We start from the raw sequence: 8,799 nt of genomic DNA, 5'->3' as shown, positions 1-8,799 counted from the left end.
CATTTTGTATCCTAGTTATTTTTAACTCTTAGTGCTGCTGCCATTCTTTTAACCCTAACCCCGACACCTACGACCACTTTGTAGTCATACTTCACCCTCATCTTAGCCCCAGGATTTTTAATACTTCCCTGTGTCCTTTCATTCCTTTTCCTGACTTCACATCTCACTTCAGTCTTTGTCTTGGTTCATACTACAGGTGCCTGACCACTTCATACTGCTGTTACCAGTCCTTCCCCCAGCCCCACCACCATCTGCTAGGTAGGATTTGAAGATCACAGCTTCAAATAGACACAGCTAAATCTCTGTGCTGGGCCTGCAAAAAGGCCAGAAAATCTGTCATCTTGGGCTAAGAAGCCTCCACAAGTGTCCGGTGTTATTCAGTGGTGTTTTCTGTGGTTGGGAGCAATGCAGCTGTTTGCAAAAGGCTACTGCCAGTATCTTATCTGAATTCTGCATCCTGTGGTCCTTCTACATATAAAAGCACCACCTCAGACTAGCTACTAAACAGAAAAAAGCACTTGAGTTTCACAGAATCACAGAATGGTTTGGGTTGGAAGGGTTCACCCCTTCCAACCCAAAGATCACCCAGTTCTAACCCACTTGTCATAGACAGGGACACCTTCCACTAGACCAGGTTGCCCAAAACCCCATCCAACTTGGCCTTGAATGTTCCAGGGATGGGGCATCCACAAACTCTCTGGGAAACCTGTTCCAGTGCCTTACCGCCCTCACACTAAACAACTTCTTCCTAATATCTAAACTAAATCTACTGTCAGTTGAAAGCCATTACCCTTTGTTGTATCACCTTGTAAAAAATCCCACCCCAGCTTTCTTGTAAGCCCCCTTTACGCACTGAAAGGCTGCAAACTTCTCCGGGCTAAGATACATTCCCTCATATATTTATTAGGCCATTCCTGATTCCTATAGCAAGGTGTCACCTTCCACTGTGTCTTTGATAAGTGGCTACCTATCTACTGGGCATCACCACCACTCCTGCAAGTTATGGCCTGTGAACTACTTCTCTGAGCTAAATTCAAGTGTGAAATTGCTGTCAATGCCATCCCTACTTCCTGCCAATAACCTTCCTGCTAGGATAATCAAGGAAAATATTTTGAGCCCTGAAATCTCCCCAAAGTTTATGGGTATGTGGCCATCCATGTGAATCAAACTAAAGCTGACAATCCCAAAGGGCCACATTAGTTTTCCCACAAAAACACATGAATGTAGCACTCCCGTCCCACACTTGGCAGGTTATTCATTTATTTTAATTTGCAGTAACCATGACTGAGTTACATTCATCTCTCCAGATGTTGCTAGTGATGAAAGCTGAAGGAACAAGCCTTTTCTGATGTCGATGTACTGTGTGCCAAACCTCATCTTGAGCCCCTGGCTCCTGCTGTACTTTTCTTGTGTCTGTACTGCTGCCTTGTGATAAATGAAACTTGCAGAATCACACGTACTGTGGTACAGGAACAAGCATCTTGTCTGGGGAGTGGTCAGTGCCGGAGGCTAAAAACTTGTGCTGTGTGTACATCTGTGGAGGCTCATGTAATAACTACAGTAAAGTTATTATAACTAAAGCAAAGGTGCTGAGGCTTTGATTAGAAATGTCAAACAAAATGGGAAACAAAGCAAGTCTGGGGAAGGAAAAGGGTCCTGTTCCTTGTTCTCCTCCCCCTACCACATCACAACAAGCCACTTTTCTGCCTTTGTTTTATTAGCTCCAAAAGCCTTTGCAGTCTTGCCTTCTTGGCACACTTGTAGAGTCCTGGGAAGCTCAGAGTTTTCTCTCAGTTACACTGAAAAGCCCCAGATGGTCTAAATGATCGTTTGTAAACAAATGAATAATCAGAACCAAAAAAAGCTCTGCAGAAACCCTCTACCAGCCTTTTCTAATTTTTTACAAAATGCCTCAGAAACAGCTTGCATACTTCACCAGCAGACTGAAACAGCCATGTTATCAATTTGCACATATGGAGACCAATTTTGCCTCAGTTAATTCCAGGTTTTCAATTTCCATGAAGCTCCTTCTCCCACGCTGTGACTCCTTCTGGAAACAGTGAAATACCAGACCTCTGCTTGTCTGAGGTAGGGTCCCAGGGCACCCAAGGAGCAGCCCCCCTTTCCTGCTTGCATTACTTACCTGCAGACCCATCCACCAGTCAGAATGTGAGATAAGCCTCCTAACATAGCTGAAGTTAAAACCTCTGCTTCATGTCCCTGCTGTCCTTCGGGGCTCTGCCTCTGTCTGTGCCTGTGTGCTGAGGTGGCAGTGCTGTGAGCAGGACTCCAGGTTGTTCAGGTGACCTTGGACCCCTCTGTCATGGGGGAGGCCATACTGTCTCCTCTCAGATGCACCTTGCAGGCTGGGCTTGGGCTGAACTCATGCTGCCAGCCAGGGAAATGAGAACAGGTCAGGTCTGGGGGGCACATGGGGCTTTGGAGAACCCCTTGAAGCACCAGCTCATGCATGGGGAATAGACACAGCAGGAACCTGAGCATTCATCTCCTCCCCTTGACCTTTCATAGAATCATAGAATGGTTTGGGTTGGAAGGAACCTTAAAGATCATCTAGTTCTAACCCCCCTGCCATGGGCAGGGGCAACTTCCATGAGACCAGGTTGCTCAAAGCCCCATCCAACCTCGCCCGTAATACTTCTAGGTATGTGACAACCATTTTGGCTCTAATATCTTAAATTAAAGAGCTTTAAAACTGCTATTCGGCTGTTGCATAGCTACATGGACACCCACCTCCCAAAGATATTCCCAGTAATGCTCCTGGTGTCCACAGGCATGAATTCGTAGACAGACTCCTTTAGAAAGAGCTAGTCAGTATATACATACATATATGCATACAGTGCATGCATGTATAAATATATATATATATACACACATATATATGTACTGAGCAGATATATACATGTACTTGCATGCCTATACGTGCTACCAGTCAGACGCCAATGTAGACACAGCAGATATTTAAGGACAAATGAGGAATTAAAGCAGCCTTCTCTGCTGGATAAAGCACTAGAGGGGGAACAGTTGCATCCTGCTTCCTGCAGCAGCCAGCCTTCTCTTTTGGCCACTCATTTCCATGAGACTGTGGAGGTAGGAGAGAAAGCCATTTCCCAGGAAATTCCCTGCTGTCCCAGCCTCAGCCACATACCGACAGGCTCCCTGCCATCCTAGTAATGAAACAGTTTCACAGTGGTCCTCTCTCAAGTCTGCTGGTTCCTCAGAAATGGTGACACATGGTTGCATCTGCCACGGCTGGATTTGCCTCTGCCGAAATGGAATGGCACAGCAGGATGGCCATGATCCTGGCAGAAATGGTTGAGATTTTTTCCACCTCCAAATCCAACCCGGTGTTTTAGCTAAGGTACCACAATGGTGCTATTTGCAGTAGTTTCTCTTCTACATACATGACATATATAATGAATGTATTTAACTGTACTTTTCCAAACAGAGACAGGAAAGTCCTTTCCAGAGCTGCAGGGTTCCTTGTTTCCGTGCAGTCTCAGTGATGGCATTTCAGCCATCAATGCTGCCACACATGCTATGCTGCATATGTCACATTTACGATCCCGTTGATCACGGGAGAGGGAGATTTAATAACTCCTTACAAACTGCATACCAGAGCCTCTTCAGGGCATTGCATTAGTAAAAACACAGAGTGGAGCCCATAATAAATGTTACAAGGGGAAATACCTTTGACTGATAAGAAGTTGAGCGGATGACAAATCACAAAAGCCTCCAGAGAAACCCTCAAGAGCAGATAACCTTGAGACGTACCTGTATATAAAGATTAAACAGCAACTCAAGCTCAGTAGAGATTTATAGCGCTTTGTAAGCATCTCGGTTTCACTGTTTGCTTTTGCAGTAGTTTCTGGACTTTATTGTTAGTTTCTGTCTGTTAATACTCTGCATAGGCCCAAAAATACAGGTGTAGAGAAGTCACCCCAGAAAAAACAAAGGATTTGTTTGAAATACTTTACAAGGAGATTTTACAGATCAATATCCCCAGCAAATGAGAAAGATAACCAGAAAAGGGCACAGTACACTTGTGAGCAAGGTTGTGCAAAGATACAAACAAAAACATAAAGGATAAAATATATTGACATGTTTCAGCTTACTGGCTAAATCTGGTTATTCATTCCTTTGTAAGGGGCAGTTCTAGTTATTATGGGCTATATATTTTTGGTAAGACAAATATGTGAGGCAGTAAATGCCTTTGGGAATATGCTAGGAAGACTACGGCTACTGCTGCTATTTGGGTCTTCTCACAGAAAATACCCATGGGTATAAAAACTGTAGCCAGTTATGGGCTGGGTCAAAACCAAAATGGGGAGCCCATTCTGCCTAATGGCTAAAGTGAGAGAGGAGGTACTCAAAATGGGTAGGTGCTACTATGAAGATCAGGAAACACTTTCTCACTGTGAGGGTGACTGACCCCTGCCACAAGTTGTCCAGAGACACTGTGGAGTCTTCATCCCTGCAGATTCTCAAAAGCCATCTGGACACAATCCTGGCAACTGGCCCCAGGTGTCCCTGTTTGAGCACGGGCAGTGGATCAGATGACCTCCAGAGGTCCCTGCCAACACCTCCCATTCTGTGAGGGCATTTTTTGCTTAACTACTGAGTCACTGCAGCTTCAGTCAATTGCCTTTTGTTCTTTGTCTATTTAAAGGGTATAACTTTGCCCAATTTGTAAGGATGGGAGGCTTGTTCAGAGACAGATTTCCACACTGTGCACCACAGGCATTGCTGAAGACTGATTATGTCTGTGGCAGTCTGCCCCACAGAGATGGCTTCTCTTCGGAAAGGACAAATACTTGGTGACCACCAAAATCTAGTTCCCCTTTCAATTCCCAACCAAAATCTTGTGCCACTGGGCCACAGTGCAGCAGGCAACAGCATAGCAAGCAGGCCTGTCACCCAAACCTCCCATACGGGTGCATTTCCCCATTACAGGCTGGACAGGATGACTAGCACTGTAAATCCATGGGTGAAAGTGTAGTGCCAGAGCTCCACCCGGAAGGCGGGCAGGTACCCCAGGTTCAAGGATGACGCCAATGTGGTTCTTTTATGCCCATAGAGAGGGAACTGTCCTTATCTGATCCAGCAACTCGATGTGCAAAGTTGAAGGTCGTTACCAGCGGCCACTCCTTGTCATGCTCACAGAGAGCCAGACGTGCCCCATAAGATGTACTTAAAACAATGTGCCAACTTTTCATTCCAAGTGGACTGTTCAACAACAAAGGAAAGAACAGGGGAATAGGGATTAGATGACAATTGAGCAGTTGTTTGTGCAAGTGGAAGAAATAACTTTTCAGGAACAGAGCGTGGGTCAGGGCAGTGGATGGTGTGGGCGTTCACTGGAGAGGTCAGACTAAACAGTCAGTGATGCATTTTATACTTACAGCACTGTTGGGAGAAAAATGAAATTAAGCACACACAGGACACTGATGAACAACAAACAGCTTATTGTGTGGAAAGCAGAAGTGCTTTGGAAGGGCCAGTACAACTATCTGATTTTTAAATTCATCAGCGGTTTTAGAGACTGAAGATCTGTTCTAGCACAGCTTTGGTTCAAACACATCTCTTCGTAAGGCTCAGAGGTGTCCAAATCACTTTGTTTACTTGTTCCCCTGCCTGTAACCATGTAACACTATGGTTTTTATTAGACGAATTATCACATCGGTTAAAAGCAAGCAAGTGGAAATTCATGGGAAGGGGAAAATTAATTTTAAGGAGAAACTTCACCTGTAAGGGCAAAGTGCAGCTCCAAGCCACTGACTTGACATCCACAGATGTCCTAGACCTACTCAAACGTGAAGGAAGCTTCTTTGTGGAATGGTGAGACACAAGGGAGAAGCTCACAGGCCTCAAAATGTCCCTAGGAGCAATCCCAAATACCAAGTCTCTTCAACTAGGCATGAAGTTGCTGTTTCCAGTGTGCCATTGCCCTTCTCTAGTAGCTGTTCCTTCACTTCAGGGGCACACAGTGAACAAACCCCCTCTTGGCTGCACAGGTACCTCAAGGAAGCTGCACATTAACTGTACCCACCTCTCTACACATCAGGAAAGGACGGGGGCAGAAGCAAAGCGAGACAGACACAGAACTCCATTTTAAAGTACTTAGGGAACTCAGATTATACAGTAATGCAAAATATTTTTATATCATACCAGGACATTCTTGTTTATACTGCTGAGTGCTATTTTATTTGTTCCAGCTTCTCCACAGATGCACAAACACTATGAAAGGAGAAAGAATGTCTACTCTCTATGATGGCTTTTAAAAAATCAGAAAAGTAAAATCCATTTCTTAAGCAAAAATTCCATTAAAAATCACTATATGTTTATAGAAAAGAAAGGTTTAATTTAAAAAAGTTAATAACTGGGTATTCCAGAAGCTTTGAGTCATCCACAGTAATAATTAGGGGTTTTGTTCCATACAAAATGCTTTATTTAACCTTCATGCCTCCATTCAGATAATTGTACAAATGCATACATTTAAAGGTTTAAACTCTATTTCAATTCACAGCTCAATTAATAGGAAAGTTGAATACAGAAAAGCAATGCACCAACAAAATATGTCTGAGACACCATTTAAAACGATAACACTTGTTCATTTAAACCTTTGAGAATAGAGTGGAATAATCATCCTCTGACAGAACTTCATTAGGGGACTCCCTTTACATTATCATAGGGCAAAAATCACCTTTTTACAGTAAGAGGAAAAAAAGCTCTGAGTATATTTACAATACATACACTATACATAAATACAAGAACAACACTTACATAATATTAATAAACTTATAACATAGGCATTGCCTAAACACTACATAGTATATAAATGCAGAGGAAACTATTGGGAAATTAGATCTTCAGAAGTTTAATTTTGGAAGAAAAGTAATTTTTGTATTTAAAAGCTTTTGAAAAGAAGGCAAAAGAAAGACTTAAAAAACGTTTGCTTGCTAGCACTGGTATTTTTATTCCTTTTAAGTGTAGGACCTCTATTGACACTATTATCTCTATAGGGTTACCGATAATGGCCCTCCCTTTCGCATCTTATCTAGGAAAAAGACTGAGGTGCTGTACATACTAATTCCATTGCTGTGAAGCTCCGGTCCCAAACGAATTACTTGGTAAATGACGGGATGTTTTTGTATTTTTACACAGGAGGATCAAATGAACACTCATTGGTACATACAACAATAATGACCTGATCAGAAGGAACAGTTTGGGGCCAAATGCAACCCCATCCTTAGCACTTCATTCAACTAATGCCCTAGGGGAATTTGCTTCTTCCATAAGTAACTTGGCCAAGAATGGTATTTTTCATTATTGTTGTTTCTTCCTAAACACAGCTGAAAGAACTTTCTGATTTAATGGTATTTTTGACCCCACATGTTGACAGCAGTGTCCAAATCTCTCTTTCCCTTGAAGTGTATGAATACATGTGTCTGTGTGTGGGTTGAAAGTCTTAAGGCTGATGGTGCATGAAACTTCAGTAATTCATTACTATCTTGGTGTATATTCTAGAAATGTGCAAATGGGAAATACAACTTTTTAAGGACAGACAGCAAGAGGTCAAGAGAGCATATTGTGTAGGTGTTCAACAAAGAACTTAAATTACCAAGGAAGCCATGTATAGCACAATAAGGAAAGAAATAAACTGTGCCTTTTTTTTAAGATGCAAATTTAGCAGTGAAAAATAGTTTGAAATCAGAAATGACAACATGAAGTCTGAATTGTGAAAAATATTAGTTCAGCCATGAAGATTTGGCTCAAGCTGACTTTCCAAAGAAGCTCTTTTACATACAGAAAGGCAGGGCGAGGGAGAAAAGCGGTATCTGAACCTATTTGTGTATTTCATGGTTCATGCTTATGACAATCCTTTAAAGCCATCACCTGTGGTCCCCTACCAGACACTGAATCGTTGTTTTTTAAATGCAGAGGTCACAGCGAAGAGCAAGGTTTAGCAAGTCAATGTGTGAACCACCTCTTCTCTTAAAACTGACAGTATCTTGGTTCATTGAAACTTTTGACACTGAATTGGGACAACAGGATCTCAAATAACTTTTTTCTATTATTTCCATAATAGCTAAGGAAGAAAAAGAAAACCCAAAAGGGAAAAACCTCAACATGAAGGGAAAAAACCCCTGGATCATTTTGGGCTGGTGAAGACAAGGTGCCCTTTCCTACACAGGAACTAACACATGTAAGGCCGGAATCAGCCAAACCTTCCAACACGGCAGGTTTCTACAAGTGCCTCCTTGTAGTGTTGCTGCTCCAGAACAAGGAACCAAAGTCTCCTCTCCAGCAACAGCTACAGCTCAGGTACAAGGTACAAAACTAATGTTTCCTTTGTCCTTCTTGTTCTTCATTCCCTGGTGCCCTCCTAAAATCCCCAGCATGAGTTGTAATCTTTTGTGTGCTTAATATCTGGAGATCAAACTCGGGACAACAGAGGAAGCATATGCATGTTCTGAAGGGATTATTTCTGCTAGTGGTTAACAGTAAAATTTTTTACTTAACTAGCAGTCTTGACATGCGATTAACCAATGTGTATGAACATCTCATTATTTTACATGTGGGTTCATGTGCTTCTTTTTTTTTTTTGTACCTGCACTTTCATCTGTATATGAGCATCTTTGTGCACACACAATTCTGCCTCAGTGAGATTCCAGCAGCAACCCACCGATGGCAGTGAAAGTCTAGATAAAATGTTGCATTTTTCAAATACAAAATTCTGCCTGGATAAATGACAGGTACAAATTCAGAGGACAAAAAGCA

Source organism: Manacus candei, unplaced genomic scaffold (genome assembly GCF_025592945.1).
Source record: "Manacus candei isolate 608988 ecotype Guabito, Panama unplaced genomic scaffold, ASM2559294v1 h1tg000014l, whole genome shotgun sequence".
Classification (NCBI taxonomy): Eukaryota; Metazoa; Chordata; class Aves; order Passeriformes; family Pipridae; genus Manacus; species Manacus candei.
This window is presented reverse-complemented; position numbering follows the sequence as displayed.